This window comes from Zalophus californianus, chromosome 9 (genome assembly GCF_009762305.2).
Source record: "Zalophus californianus isolate mZalCal1 chromosome 9, mZalCal1.pri.v2, whole genome shotgun sequence".
NCBI classification, from domain to species: Eukaryota; Metazoa; Chordata; class Mammalia; order Carnivora; family Otariidae; genus Zalophus; species Zalophus californianus.
Genome location: NC_045603.1, coordinates 95593059 through 95606667, shown reverse-complemented (window position 1 = coordinate 95606667; position 13609 = coordinate 95593059).

Here is a 13609-nt window from a genome sequence, read left to right as displayed (position 1 = left end):
GGAGAATAAAGATTCAACTAGGTATTTAAAAAAATTTTTTTTTATTAACATATAATGTATTGTTTGTTTCAGGGGTACATGTCTGTGATTCATCAGTCTTAAGTGGGTATTTTATTTTATTTATTTATTTTTAAAGATTTTATTTATTCGACAGAGAGAGACACAGTGAGAGAGGGAACACAAGCAGGGGGAGTGGGAGAGGGAGAAACAGACTCCTGGCTGAGCAGGGAGCCCGATGCGGGGCTCGATCCCAGGACCCTGGGATCACGACCTGAGCCAAGGCAGATGCTTAACAGCTGAGCCACCCATGCGCCCCTCAACTAGGTATTTTAATAGATGTTTGGGTACATGGTTCTAGCCCTACAGAGAGGAGTCTGATCAAGAAAAGGGTCTGTCTTCTCTATCTTTTGGTTTATTTATTTTTATTTTGTAAAAGGATTTTATTTATTATTAATTAATTAATTTGAAAAAGACAGAGACAGAGGAAGAGAGCGGGGGAGAAGCAGAGGGAGAAGGACAAGCAGACTTCGCGCTGAGCGCAGAGTCTGATGTGCGGCTCAGTCCCACGACCCTGAGATCATGACCTGAGCTGAAATCAAGTCAGTTGCTTAACCGACTGAACCACCCAGGTGCCCCTATCTTTTGGTTTAGAAAGTGACTTTCCATCTGCAGTGGATGCAGTGGTGTATCCGCACCCTGGACTGAGGTACCCAATCCTTCAGCTGCCCAGGAGTTGGCATTTGAAGGCTTTAGCTGAATCTCTATGGTATAGCTTTTATCAGAGTACCACCTTCTTAAGGTCACACTCTCTGTTGGGACTGACCGAATCAAATGACTGGTTCATGTTAGACTATAGAAGCCTGGACTTCTTCCTTGTATTGGGGCAAATTTAAAGGGACCACTCAGCTCCAGAGTTCCCTAGAGTGTCCACTACAGCTTTTGTTGGGACGGAATCACTGTTCAAAGTTTTCCTTTGCCCAGAGAGAAGCATCTCTCAGGTTTTGATTTTGAAATACCTCCTTAATTAGCATTCTGGGTGCAAACCTCCATCTGAGAGTCTGTTTCTTGAGGAACCTGACCTACAAAACAATCTGAAGAAATATCGGGGATACATCCTAGCAAAAAGTTGAGTTCCATCCTTGATCTATTTATTTTTTGAATGATACAGGCAATCTTTACTCGCTAGGAGCAGTACTACAAAGGAATGAGCAAATGTAGAATTTCTCTGCAGCCTATATCTTGAAGATAGCTGCCTTTCCAACTCCTCCTTGAATCTGACATTCTTGAGGGATGATTATAATGAATATTTTGACTCTTCAATAAACACTTGGGTATGAATATTTTGCAGGAAAGCTCTCACATTTGTAGAAACCATAAAAATGACTTACAGAAAAGAAAAACAAAAATGGTTCTATTTACTGAGATCAGAGTGTATAGATTCATATTTTATCTCACAGCAGCTTCATTTGTCCATTTTGAAGTAATCACTTTAACCAGGAGATTGGCACACTCTGGCTGACAACCTCCCAAGAGCGTATTATGTGAACAAATGATTTTTCCAATGAACTAGGAAGGAAGATGATGTAAAGACAAAATGTATAATTATGACTATCACAGCTGAGGCTGTATATCTATTTAAATGTATGGGTTTTTTTTGTTTTGTTTTGTTTTTGATTGACCAGATGACTGATTGGCTTAAATGGTAGGTGTACTGACTTAAATGTGATTGAATGGTAAGGTCAATGAGCACCTAGTGTCTAGAAGAACAGAGCATATCCAATATTAAATTAATGAATAAAATAGGAAATATCTTTATTTATCCAGACTTTCAACTGCAAAGCTCTAGTGTCCCATGCTTCTCAATAAAGAACAGAAAAGTGAGAACCATAAGTGAAAACGATGAATGCCGTGATTCCTGCCCTAGGTGTCTACAGTCTAATTTTAGATATAAGCCTTGTATATAAATCGTTTTACCTGTAAAAATGTAATTGCAAAATGATACAATTACACAAGATGGTAAAAGGGAGAGATGTAATAATAAGCCTTGCTAAGGGATTGTGTGAGAAACTAGTTGTGGATAACATACTTAACAATCTTGCTTTCAATGGTGAAACAATTTTTCAACTGGCCAGGTTTTAGGAAATGTCACGTTTCACTTTTCATTAAAGTCTCAGAATTCATTTGCAACTAAGTAAGGGTGTAACGCCGACACATCTGTTTCCTTTACATGTTTCTTTTATTTTACCACAGAAGCTACATAATTTATAGGAAGTCAATTTAGCCTCCTTACATAGAAACAAGAAGTTACAAATTTCAGGGGTACTTTTTAGGGGTACCGGAAGTTCATAATTTTACTTAAGGTTTAAGAAAAAGAATTGCTTAATTAAGATTATCATTTGTAACTCTTGTTAGTATAAGAAAACCCTAACACAAAATATATGTCAAAGTAGCAAATAACTGAATTAATAAAGAAGATAAAATGAGAACATTAACAAAGAGTATAAATATAGAACCCAATGTACCTGTGGAGCAAAAAAATTATTTTTCTTAAAATGCTTGTGTCTATAAGAGCACTGAGTGGGACCGTAAAATTCTTTTAGTGACAGTAAGATCACCTGTGCATCATGACTGTAGTGAAATTGGTGTCTCCTGTCACAGCTCTGTGACTTGACTAAGATCATTTGGCTATTCCAATGCAATTAAATCCACTCTTCTGTTGTCTTATACCTGAATAGTACTTGAATAGATCTATCTAGCTGGGGAATAACAAAACCACGTTGAAATGTCTCATTGTAAAGGTATATACAATTCTAAATAGGCTTTTATAGTTAGTATTTCACCTTAAAACTGTTTCTGTCAGGACCACCAATGACCCTCATTTTGCAAAACCAATGACCAATTCTCTCTGTTTTCATCCACTTAACCCATCAGCAGGTTATGACCTTATAGATTTCTCTTTTTCTCCTTTCCTCCCTTGCCCCTCCCTCAGGGGCCTCCCCTTCCCTCTCCACCCCCCACCTCCCTCTCTTCCTCTCCTTCATTTTCTCTATTTGTCTTGCATGAGACTCTCCAACTGACTGAACATCCCTTCTGTCTCTTCTGCTGAAACTTTTCTATCCTCTTTTGTTTTCTTACAGTACTCTATCTACATCAACTTCTTGGACGACCCCATCTAGCTCCTTGACATTATATCCACATTCTTATAACCTCTGATCTCTTTGCCACATTCCATATAAACATACAAACAGTTGTGTATCAACTGCTTATTCACCCTCTCTACTTCAATAGCAAATAGGCATCTTGAACTTCAGATGTTCAAAATTAATCTTCATACTAAATTATTCTTCAGTGTTTCATATCTCAGTCAGTGATATTTTTATCCCAGTCACTGAGCCTAAAAATACTGAGTCATCTCTGTCTCTTTTCTTTTCCTTAAACTCTACATTGAGGCTATCTATGAGTCCTTGGGTTCTTCTTTCATACATACAAAATCCACCTCCACTGCTATCACTGCATTTCAAGTTAACACAAACTCTTGCCTGCCTAGTAAGGTTTTAATTGGGATCTTTCTACTTCTGCCCTTTCAGAAATTGCAAAGCAATCCTTTATTTTTATAACTGGATCTTGCTCTATTTTTCTTTCTTTCTTTCTTTCTTTCTTTCTTTCTTTCTTTCTTTCTTTCTTTCTTTCTTTCTTTCTTTCTTTCTTTCTTACTTTCTTTCTTTCTTTCTTTCTCTTTCTTTCTTTCTTTCTTTCTTTCTTTCTTTCTTTCTTTCTTCCTTCCTTCCTTCCTTCCTTCCTTCCTTCCTTCCTTCCTTCCTTCCTTCCTTCCTTTCTTCCTTCCCTCCTTCTTTCTTTCTTTCTTTCTTTCTTTCTTTCTTTCTTTCTTTCTTTCTTTCTTTCTTTCTTTTTCTTTCTTTCTTTCTTTCTTTCTTTCTTCCTTCCTTCCTTCCTTCCTTCCTTCCTTCCTTCCTTCCTTCCTTCCTTTCTTTCTTTCTTTCTTTCTTTCTTTCTTTCTTTCTTTCTTTCTTTCTTTCTTTCTTCTTTCTTTCTTTCTTTCTTTCTTTCTTCTTTCTTTCTTTCTTTCTTTCTTTCTTTCTTTCTTCTTTCTTTCTTTCTTTCTTTCTTTTCTTTCTTTCTTTTTAAAGATATATTTATTTGAGAAAGAGAGAGAGAGAGATTGAACAGGCAGGAGGGCAGGCAGAGGAAGGAGGAGAGAAAGAAACTCAAGCAGACTGTCCATTGAACTTGGAGTCTGATGCAGGGCTCAAGCTCACGACCCTGCTACGTTCAGAGCTGAAACCAAGAGTCGGATGCATAACTAACTGTGCTACCCAGGGGCTCTGGATCTTGTTCTATTTTTCTTCAAGGCACTTACCCACCATCTGAATTTCTATATAGTTTTTTGTTTTGTGTGTTTATTGCTATCTCCCACTATTTGAATGTAAGCAGCATGACAGTATCAGTTTTGTTGTAATTCACTGCTATATCTCCAGTGCCTAGAACATTGACAGGCAGATAATTGGTGTTCAATCATTATTTGTTGAATTAATGAATAAACTAATGTATGTGTATGATAGTGAGTGACAAATTGAGTAGATCGAAGGTGGTCATATTAGAAAAAGTGTTCAGAAAGGACTTCCCTGAATAATTCAGGAGATTTATTCTAGGCTTTGTGTTTGTACCTACAGTAGTGCCCAGGAAAGAATTGGGCATGTAGAGGTGGTGTGCAGATACCAACTCCAAGAAATAAGACACAGAAGCCTTATAACTCTGGGGCACCGTGTATTCTTTTCAGTTGCACCCTGCTTTGAAAGGTACCATGACTTTATAGCTCTTAAAAACCTCATTTCCAATGGTTTCTTATATACCGAGCTTGAGCTTGCTGAAAAATCTCCTGCTCTTCTCCATACCCCTTCCCCCGAGTAGATGAAATTGGTAGTAGTTTGAGAGGGAGTCCCTAGTCTGAGCAATCAAAATTTTTCATAGAGTCGGTATTAAAACGATCCCTCTTGTGTCCATTAACAACCGAACATTTATCATGATTTAAGTTTGCAAAATTCAAGCAGCAGTGGTATGTAGACTGCTGAGATACTGTGAGGATGACTACATTGGCTTTTACATGGGTTTTAGGCAGATCTACCTGACTGACAATGTTGTTTTCACATCCAGTCTAAAATTCAGATGGAACTCAGATGGTGGTTGTTTTTATTATCATTGTTGCTATAATTTTTGTTATTTAATTCCAATCATTGAAGACACCACAATATTCTTTCTTTGGGGGAAATAAATCTTGGCTCTTCTACTGTATTCTTCAGGATAAATCTTAAAATTATTTTTCTGATGTTGTCAAGGTCATTATTCATTTATCACTGTATTCTATATTCAATACTCAATTTTCTTCCTTCCTTTGGCTACTGGAGAACTAGTATTAGCAACCCATTAATATCAAAACCACCATCTTTACTACATCTAGCACTTCCTCTGACTCCACCACTGTTAATCTTCCCATGTGAAATTTGTGTAAAAGTTCTTTGTTTCATATTGACTTTCTTGAGTGTTTATTTTATTAGTCATATTTGTAACTACAGTAAGTAGTTTCCTAAGTGATCTGATTTGGCAGAGGAGGATTTATGTAGACTGTTATTTTCATGTCTGCATTGAAATTTCATACTTACTGATGAGATTTCTTTTGTTAATTTCCTCCAATAAGTATTTCCATATATATAATTAGTCCATTGCCCAAAATGTGTCTCTGTTCTAATTTTTTCCTACTAAAAGTATACTAATTCTAGAATACTGAGTAAGTTAAAACTAGACATAGGTTTATTTTTTCACTACTCCTTTGATCGCAGTTCAAAACAATATAAAACATTTAAATATTATCTGGATTGGCTGGTTTCAAACCTCTGCTAATAAATTTTCTTTCTTCTTTCTTTTGCAAAATTTCCCACCACACTTTTTGGGTTAGTGGACCTAAATGCTTTGGTTTACAATTAGGCTACTGTGTCAAAAGGCAGGGGATGGAGGTGGGTGGGACAGGTAATCAGTCTTTTGACTATTATATCATGAGCAAAAGTAATTGGCTGTCATGGGATGAGCTCTCATGCTAACTCCATTATTTAACTTGAGCACGTTTCACTTTGTTTTCTTGGTAGAATATGAAGCAGGAAGTCAACATCATTTAGGACAATGACTTCTCAGAAAATTTAAAAACAAATCATGTCTTTATTCATTGCATTTTTTTAAAGGATTTTATTTATTTATTTGAGAGAGAGAGAGAGCACACACAAGAAGTGGGGAGGGGCAGAGGGAGAGGGAGAGGCAGAATCCCCACTGAGCAGGGAGCTTGACTTGGAACTCGATCCCAGGACCCTGGGATTATGACCTGAGCTAAAGGCAGATGCTGAACTGACTGAGCCACCCAGTGGCTCATTGCAATTTTTGAAATGTGACTTTTTAAACAAGATTTTATTTATTTTTGAGAGAGAGAGAGAGCACAAGCGGGGGCAGGGGCAAGGGGGTAGGGAGAGGGAGAAAGAGAGTCTATCAAGCAGACTCTGCACTGAGCACAGAGTGGACTGGGGGCTCGATCTCAAGACTCTGAGATCATGACCTGAGCAGAAATTAAGAATTAGCTGCTTAACCCACTGAGCCACCCAGGTGCCTGGGAATTGTGACTTTTTTTTTAAAGATTTTATTTATTTATTTCACAGAGAAAGAGATAGCGAGAGCAGGAACACAAGCAGGGGCAGAGGGAGAGGCAGAGGGAGAAGCAGGCTTCCCGCTGCGCAGGGAGCCCGATGCGGGGCTCGATCCCAGGGCCCTGGGATCATGACCTGAGCCGAAGGCAGATGCTTAATGACTGAGCCACCCAGGCACCCCAAATTGTGACTTTTTAACAAAGGTTTACACAGGTCTTAGTGTGACTTTAGCAAAATATCTAACATGTAATTCATTAATTCCATTTTTTAATCCTTAAAGAAAGAAAATTAATTTTACAGGACTGTTAGAGTCTTGAGGCCTGTTGAAGGGTATTTGACATAAGGTGTCCAAAGCAGGTTGGCATTGAGAATATTTCAATTTAAACTTTTGTAAGTCATTTTTACTTAGCATTCTTAAAAGGAAATATGTTTATAAAGCAATAAAATCTGTTTATTTGTGGCATACATATTTCTCATATAATAAAGTTAAAAAAAGAAACTATAATTTCATGACTGGTTTCAAGGCAGTTGACTTTAATGGAATTATTTAATCAATAGTATAGATGTTTACTGTTTTTGGATGTTACTATTTTCACAAACTTGAAATGCATATTAAGGTATCTCATGCAGTATTCAATAATAAAGAAAATCTTAGGGGCGCCTGGATGGCTCAGTCGTTAAGCATCTGCCTTCGGCTCAGGTCATGATCCCAGGGTCCTGGGATGTAGCCCCCGCATCAGGCTCTCCGCTCCGCGGGAAGCCTGCTTCTCCCTCTCCCACTCCCCCTGCCTGTGTTCCCTCTCTCGCTGTGTCTCTCTCTGTTAAAAAAAAAAAAAAAAAATCTTACATCTAAATTACTTTATTTTGATAATTTTAATTTTTTTGGTGGGGAAGTTAATCCTAAAACCCAAATTTTAGAAGAGTAATTCATTATGCTAGCATAACAGCCTTGCTGAATGAAGGCAGATATTAGTAGATAGCAGGTGGCAGTACTGAGCGCAATGATCAACCAGACCAGTGTAGATAATTATTAAATATTAAGCAAAGGTAACTTGATTGTTTTTGTATGCTTTAAAAATAATTAGATTAATTAAACGAGGGCGCGAGTCAGTGCGTGAGAACACACCACGTGATGAGTTTGTTTTCCAAAAGACTGAGTAGGTTTGAGATCCGCAGAGCGCTGACGAACAGGCTGCGTTTGGGCTTTGTTTTTTTGTATTGCAGCAAAGATTCTCACTGCAGACCTTCAGCTCTGCTAACCAACTGGTGCTCTCTAGTGGTTGTGTGAGGCTTTAGACAAGACGGGCTACTATGTGATCAAGAGAAAATCTCTGTGGAGAGTAAGAGCAGGCCTCTTGCGCTGCTCTTCTTGCAAAGTTTTCTTCTCAGAACTGAATACAGTCACCAAATCCTACCTTCGCATCCAGGCATTAGCCAGACACCTGTTAGACACAAGCTAGTAGGATGGTGACTGATGGATGCTGGACATACAAACATCAAAGTTACAGACTCTTACTTCACATGTTTTATAAATTATGGTCTGCAAAAAAAGTAGAGATTAGCTCAGTAGAAACTCTATCATTGATGTTTGGTATTTCCTTTCTTAATTATTAGTCACTATTCTTAAATTATTGTACTGTCAAGATCTGGAACATTCTAGCTATTAAAGTAACACCGAATGAATGAATGAATGCATGCATGCATGTGTGGTAGAAGCTGTTTTAGGAAAAACAGTCTATGCAGATATTATTGAGGGAAAGAAAAGGATTGGATATGTGAGCAAAAACAGGAAAGAGGGAACTCTGTGATTCCTTTTCTGAAATACATTTTTCCTACTTTATATGAGTGTTTGATCATATGGTTTTAATACATTTTCATATATGATTTTCAGTTTTGTATGTGTGAAGTTTTTCAAAGATTAAATCATCCATTGCGTTTTGTTATATCATATCTACTGTTCCGGACACGTACAGATACTGGAGGGTCTTTCTTCATTTTGGAGGTCATTGTTTACATAGACAGGAAAAAAAAAAAGTCTAATTTAGGCAGGCATTTGATTTGTAGAGCAGTGCATTTGTGGCCTTGGGGGACTATGATGAAGGGTTTAAGAGAATATAGTATCAGTTGCATTACTTGTTACTGTAGGGAAAGCTAGTGCAGGGGGAAAGACCAAATCTGAGGCCTTCTAAGTTCTAACCTCAGATTTTCACCACCCCTGGGTTATTTTGGGAAAATAACATAATCTCTCTTATGTTCTTCTTCATTTTCAAAATGAGATAACAATTTAAGCTCACACAAAAGTGTGGTCATAAGTTCTAATGAGGTATGTGGAACACAGTTAAAAATCACTTCAGATTTGAATTATTACTACCATGGGCAATACTCAGTTAGGGAAACTCTCTTAATCCCCAGACTGATACCGTCTTTTTGTTACCCCTATGTCCAATCGGATGTACTTCTATAGCCTTCCAAGACTTTCAGTCATACGCTTTGCCTCCGGTCTTAAACTTAGCCCGTATCGTAAGTAGGGAATCCTTTGAGGCGGTTCCAGCTTTTATCAGTATCTTCACTCCTCCCCAGTACCTAGCGATGCCTAGCACATTACCCGACAAAGAAAATGTGCTTACTATTCTTTCAATTAATTGGACCATGAATGAATAAATATAGGGCATATATTCATTGAGGCTATATCAGCAAAAACAGATGAGAAAATCTACAGCAAAGGGCCTCATAATTTTTTTAGAAGGTAATTCTGTAATAGTTTATAGTCTTGTATTTTAAGACACTTTTGGTGTAAATGTACTTATATAAATGCTATCAAGAAAGTAAACCAGTAACAGAGTGACTCTAGGTTGTATTGTCAAGGAAGATCTTGAGGAAATGATGCTTGAAGTGACATCTTGAGGCATATTGATTATACTATTAATGTAAATCAAATAGGTATATAAAATATATATTGATGTATCCATCAATAAATATGTGGACATTTGCAGTATGGTTAATGAATGTCTTTGAGTTCAATAATAACAAAATCCCTGATTTAATTCCTGTATCTGAAAAGGTCAGTGGGAAAACTTCATGACATAATATGGTTCTTTGCATGAATCACTTCCATAAGTGAAACCTCTATCATGGTTATTTTTATTTATTTTATTTACTTTTAAAAGTAAATAAATAAAAGCTACCAGAAATCAGGAAGTAGCTTCTTAGCTGCATATTTTAGCTGTGAAATACAGTATTAAATTATTTAAGGAATTCTATGAATCAAAGTTATTTTATTATAAATTCTTTTGAATATTTAATAAAATAGTTCAATATTATGCACTTGTATAGATATTTTTTATTCAAGTATAATTAACATACAGTATGTATTATTTTCAGATGTACAATATAATGATTCAACAATTCTATACACTTTTTAGTGCTCATCAAAATAAATACACTCTTATTCCGCCATCACCTCACCTACCTCCCCTCATTTTTTCACATATGGATAATCAGATTTGCTAGCATCATTTGCTGAAAAGTCAGTCCTTCCTCCTCTCCTAATCTGCAGAGACACTTTTGTCATAATTGCTTGTATCTGTGCACCTGTCTCTGGGATCTTTTTCTCTTTTATTGGTCTATCATTGTTACACAGATACTATTCTGCTTTAAATCATATAGCTTTCCAGTAAATTTTGATATCTGGTCTAAAAAAATAGTTAAAACTCTAACATATTTTATGTAAACCGCAAGCCACAACAAAAAGTATGTATAGAAATTACACACACACAAGAGAAAGAAATCAAAGCATACCAAAGCAAAAAATCCGCAAAACACAAAGGTAGACATCAAGAGAAAAAATCCAGATAAAAGAATAAGACTAACAGAGAGGAACAAAATGGCAACAGTAAATCCTTCTCTATCAGTAATTACTTTAAATGTAAATAATTAAACTTTAAAAAGACATTGAGTGCTAGAATGGGTAAACAGACAGACAAAGCCCAAGACCCAACTGTATGCTTTCTAGAATAAACTCACTTTAGCTATAAGGACACACACAAGCTGAAAGTGAAAAGTTAGAAAAAGATATTTCATGCAAATGGTAAATAAAAGAGAGCAGAGGTGGCTATATTTATATCAGATAAGATAGACTTTAAGTCAAAAACTGTCTCAAGAGACAAAGAAGGACATTATATAATGATAAAAAGATCAATTGAGAACATGTAACAGTTATAAATATATATGCACCCAACATTTAGAGCACCCAAATATATAAAACAAACATTGACAGAGAGGAGAACTAGAACAGCAACACAATAGTAGGAGACTTCACTACCCCACTTCCAGCAACAGATGGAACATCCAGACAGAATATCAATAAGGAAAACAACAGACTCGAACATACTTTAGACCAAATGAACCTAACAGACATATAGAGAGTGCTCCACTCAATAGCAGCAAAACACACATCTTCTCAAGCACACAGAGAACATTCTCCAGCATAGATTACATGTTAGGTCACAAAACAAATCTTATAACATTTAAGACTGAAATGATACTAAGTGTCTTCTCTGATGACAAAGGAATGAAATTACAAACCAGCAGCAGAAGGGAAACGGGAAAATTCACAAATATATAGACATTAAACAAGTTCTCTACAGGAGAGAAGATAAAATGTATCAGATATTTTTGGAGCTGAGAGTTTTGGGCAACAATAGGCAGAGCGAATTATTAAAAATATAGTTTTCTAAGTCTTAGTAAATAGTCACGTGTATAATATGAATAAGTACAAGTCTTACCAGAATGACCTCATATTCCTGGTAGTTTTATACTAATGTGTCTGAAAAAGACTGATAATAAAGTATATGTGGTGTTCATTGGGATATTTGACAAAATCTACCATAATACCAACTTGTCTGAAAGAAATTTTATTTAGGTTAGGTGTCATTAGTTGGGAGAGAGATCATTTGTTATATGCCAAATGTATTGTCTTTGGTCTCATCAGGTCCCACATTTTAAGAAAGAGAAAGACAAGTATCATATGATCTCACTGATATGAGGAATTTGAGAAACAAGACAGAGGCTCATAGGGGAAGGGGGGGAAAAATGAAACAAGGTGAAACCAGAGAGGGAGACAAACCATAAGAGACTCTTAATCTCAGGAAACAAACTGAGGGCTGCTGGAGTGGTGGGGGTGGGAGGGATGGGGTGGCTGGGTGACAGACATTGGGGAGGGTATGTGCTATGGTGAGTGCTGTGAATTGTGGAAGACTGAAGAATCACAGACCTGTACCCCTGAAACAAATAATACAGTATATGTTAATAAAAAATTTAAAAAAGAATGCTTCAATTAACATAACAAATTTGTAGATGGCACACAACTTGGATAGCTAATGCACTGAGTGACAGAGTCATACAATCCAAACACTCTGAAATTCAGAGAAAATGAAGAATCTGACAAGATGAATCTTTTAAGTTTGTACTAAATATAAACTGAAAGTAATGGAGTGGGGAGAATTGTCTTAATTTACAGAGGCTCAAAAAAGCACAAGGGGAGGTTCAGTGGCCACGTTCTTTACTTCCACAAATGATTTTTGCATTTAGTGTAATTACTGGCTTCTAGCTCATCAGGAACTTGATAATGTTCCTTATTAGAACAGTCTTCTTTTTGGGCATTAGAAGCTCTAAACCTGACAAAAACAAGATCTTGGGTGAAATAATTGATGGGGATTAAGGACCACACTTGTGATGAGCACTGGGTGATGTAAGGAAGTGTTGAATCAACTAATATTGTACACCTGAAACTAATATTACCCTGTGTGTTAACTATACTGGAATTTAAATAAAAACTTAAAAAATATGAAATGTAAAAACCCCCACCAAGATCTTAGGTAAAGGAAGCAATTTCTTCATGTGGATTATAAGGTGTAATAACGGGAGGGGGGCATGTTGCAGTTGAATCCTCACTCCATATTTTGATTCACAGACCTGTACATTCTGTCTATGGCACCACCTGGTGTCACCAGTGTGCCTCCAGAAAGTCATTTCAGCACCCTGCCCAGCAGGTTGCTTACGGATAAATAAATTCTTCAGGCGTGAACTGATTACCAGACTTTCTTTTCTGCAAAATGTCAAATGCAAGGATGTGTAGAAAATCATGAAAACAAAGAAGACATTCTGTAACTTTGTGAATGGTGATGCTAGCAGAAGCATCGCAGGTAGAGAAGTCAAATCTACTCCTAAAATGTGTGATTATTCCTGTGAACACAAAGCACTATCCAGTGCATGATGGAAGATTCTTAAGTAATAGATCTGCCGTCAGGAGGTTGGCTGGTTTCCCTCTGAAATTGTGCTCTGCTTTGGTCTCTGCCTTTGACAGGTTGGGCATTTGGCAGAGGTTTTAGCAAAATCAGCCATGATGGGGGAGGACCTTATTATCTGAGCTGATAACTTCCATCCTTACTATCCCTGATCATTTTACAGGTGCCCATTTAATAAGGTCCAGGATGTCTGAGGAAAGAGGCTGACTGACATCCACAGGATAGGTCACTTTGTCCACCCAGTTATTGATAAATACACCAAAAGTTGAAGACTCTTGGTGAAAAATGTGTAGCAGGAAAATAATAGGAATTTTTAGCCAAAATTGTGCTGTGCAAGTATCGAATGTAATTATCATTAAGTCACTACTCAACTCAAAAGGCTGATTTTTGTACCTCCAGCTTGGCTGTCCACCTTCTACAGCTCATTCTCTGCCCTGGAAGATTGGCCTGTGGAGACAAACTGGCCCCGTGGCTTCCACATACTGACTTAGGGGCAGGAAAGCAGAGGAATGAGATAGGAGTCAGGCTAAGGGGCCCAGGCCCCCTTCGTGAGAGCAGGACTGGTCATGTTCCAGGCAGGGGTGCCCGCTCTCCTCAGCT